The following is a 3,222-nucleotide window of genomic DNA, read 5'->3' as shown; positions in this document are numbered from 1 at the left end:
CTTGCTGACATGTATCACACAAAAGCTAAACTTATGGAAAAACAATATGAATGCACTTTCTTTTGTGTGAAGGTTAAAGTGCAGAGAAAACTTTTGCATACATTTTCCATCTTGACTGGGTTTGTCTAGAGAAATAATACTTTGGAATGCAAGGAAAATGATCTGAATTAAAAAAAAAAAAGCCTTGTGTTCATACAGGCTAATACAGTGCACAGAAAATCTTTACAGGAATGAGACACCATGACAGAGTAAATAAACTTTGTCCACTCCTAGTATCATTGCCACATTAAAAACAAATGGAAATAGATAGGAATATTTCCACATAGTTAGAATTATTTTATTAGTCAATATTTTAAAATTGGAAACTGACACCAGTCATATGTCAAGTCGTGCTCCACAGCTTCCTTCTATTGCTAACATTGTGCAGCCTATATGTTGAACCACTACGTCAACACATATATATATATATATATATATATATATATATATATATATATGTGTGTGTGTGTGTGTGTATAGGGTTTCTGTTAGACCAGTCATCCTTAGGGTGGTCTTGTCTCAAACTTTTTGACTTCCTCTTTCATTTGTTTGCTGATTTAACTTTTGTTGGCTTGATGACTCTGTGCACTTTACCACTTCTTACCAGTTTAATTTACTTGTAGGTCCCTAGTAGCGGCGTTCTACATGAACCCAGGGCATGTACATTAAATGCTACTAGTGGACGTGCAGCACGTATTATGCCATCCACTTATTTAGCCTTTTAAAAAGACCTTCCATTGGAGCCTGAGTGTGCAATTTTAAACTGCCATTTTGACCTGGCAAAATAAACCTTTTTCCAGGCCTAAACCTTCCTTTTTAATACATAGAAGTCACCCCTAGGGTAGAACCTAAACAGCCTAGAGCGCAGGGTGCAGTGTATTCAAAAGGTTGGACAAATACTTTTAACTTCTACATGTCCTGGTAGTGAAAAACTCTTCAATTAATTTTTCACTACTGCAAAGCCTACCTGTCCGATAGGATAACATTGGGTTATCATTTTCCATTTAATAAGTGATAACTCATTTGATAAAAGCTAGAAATGTTGAGCTTGGCGTCTTAAGAATTTTAACTTTAACTCACAATTCTGAAAATGCCACTTTTAGATAGTTATTATTTTCTTGTTCCAACCATTTGGTGCCTGCATCCTGTATTCTGGTCACATGACTAGGTATAGCCGGCAGTTAGCTTTGTGTATTACTCCCAGAAAGTGAGACAAATGGGGAATAGATGTTAGCAGATTGGGCCATCTCTGATGTGATAGGGGGTGGAGCTGTCAGCTGCAACCAACCACACTTGCACATCACAAAGCTTCTGTCTCAGCACACTCACAAAGGGATTCACACCCGCCTCTAGACAAGCTGCGGCCCGGGCAGGAGGGTAAGAAATACCAAACACCTCTGGGGGTGGAAACCTCTAGAACATTCTCCCACTTCAAAGCTGGCACCAAATATAAACATTGGTCCCTTAGACCAAATCTTTAGTACACCTCTGGACCTATGGAAGACTCGGAAGGACTGCTATGCTGCTCTGCTTCAAGAAGGACTGCTACTCTTCTGCCCTGCTACTCTGCTGTCCTGTTGCCTTGCTGCTTGAGTGCAAAGGGCCTGACCTGCATCTTCAACCTAGGACCACCAAAGTGACTTCAAGGGCTAGTTAGCTGGCCTGATCAGAGTCTCAGGGATAGAAAAGGCTCCAACCACCTTGAGCAAAGCACCTAGTCTACTGTTAGTCTTGACCCCAAAGTGGTGCCATCCCTGTCCTAGACCCTGAAAGTGGGCCTGAAGGTGCTCTTCCAGCTCAGCTGTGGCCTCTTCGGCAGAACCGATGCAGTGTGAGGCATCTCCTTGCAGATGTGCATCAGAACTGTCAATTCACAATGCATCCCTGACCAAGGACCTCGCATAGCAGCCCGCAGCTCTTCAAAACTGCTGCTGTGCAATGCACTCCTGACACAGCACTTCACACTGCACTTCAATCCACCCTACAAAGGTGGATGCCTTTGTTGACAGCATCCTCAAATACAATGAAGGACCTCATATTGGAAGCTTCATCGATGGCTTCACCAGGACATTCAATGCATGATGCATCTCTGAATTAGCACCTCACATTGCAGCCCACTGCTCATCAGAATGCATCCACAATGTGGGGTCTAGCAACACTCTGCAAACCGTATTTAAGGTACGTTGTTCCACATCCTTGACTTGGTCCCTCTATCCAGCCCATACTCCATTGCAGTGAGGCTGAACTTGGGACTTTAGCCAGGTGTGGAACAACCAGATAACCACAGTTGGCGCTTTGTGCATCAAGGCACTGTTTTCACCTAAATCTTTACATTTGCATATCCTAGTTCTACAGATTTGATTTATGTTGCTTTGGTCTCAAATACAGTATTATACTTTACTCAATTTTCTAAATTATTTTTTTATTTTTCTTGTGTCGTATGTTCATTAAATTACTGTTTGAAGGGAGTGCTGCATAAATAGTTTACACATTGTCTCTAGGTTCAGCCATTAACTGCTTTTGTGACAAGCTACCAAAGTTGATTTGGGTTTCACTTGTGTTTTGTCCTGACAAGAATTGTGGTTGTTGAATGAGGTTTCCACCTATTTCCATGTGTTTCCAGTTGTCACCTGAGAGCTGAATAGCTTTCTTGATGAGGTGTACCTTTGCTTCCAGAGCTCACACAAAGAGCTTGGGTGTGGTGAGGTTTCCTGTTCCTCTGAGAGGATGACCAGTTGGACATTGCCCATTTGCCTAATTATCTTCAATGAGACCTGTCCTGTCACACAGAGATGTCGCTCACACCTGCTTCTGCCCTCTCTATTCTCCTTCAAGTCACCATGCACCAGTTCCAATGGGGAGGGAACTTCCTCCACAACCGGTTTTGTTGGCCCACAGGAAAGGGCTTCCTCATTTCCCTGGGCACAGCTGCAAGGTGTGCATCGGAGCTCTGTTCTGCCATGTTAGTTTTAAGCAGAGAGAGGCATTCAGGAATTGTCTGAAGTAGGGCCACAAGACCTGCTTCAAAAGTGAGTGCTGTTATTCCTGCTAACTCTTTTCCTACCGGTCAGGGAGGGGCCAATAGTCACCCTCCATCCACAGGCTAGTGCCAGGCATGAGTTTGGCACCCCTGGATACCTTCTTCAGAACACTACCAGACATGCAAGACAGAAGAATGACTGT

Source organism: Pleurodeles waltl, chromosome 6, assembly GCF_031143425.1.
Source record: "Pleurodeles waltl isolate 20211129_DDA chromosome 6, aPleWal1.hap1.20221129, whole genome shotgun sequence".
NCBI classification, from domain to species: Eukaryota; Metazoa; Chordata; class Amphibia; order Caudata; family Salamandridae; genus Pleurodeles; species Pleurodeles waltl.
Note: the sequence above shows the minus strand (reverse complement) of the source record.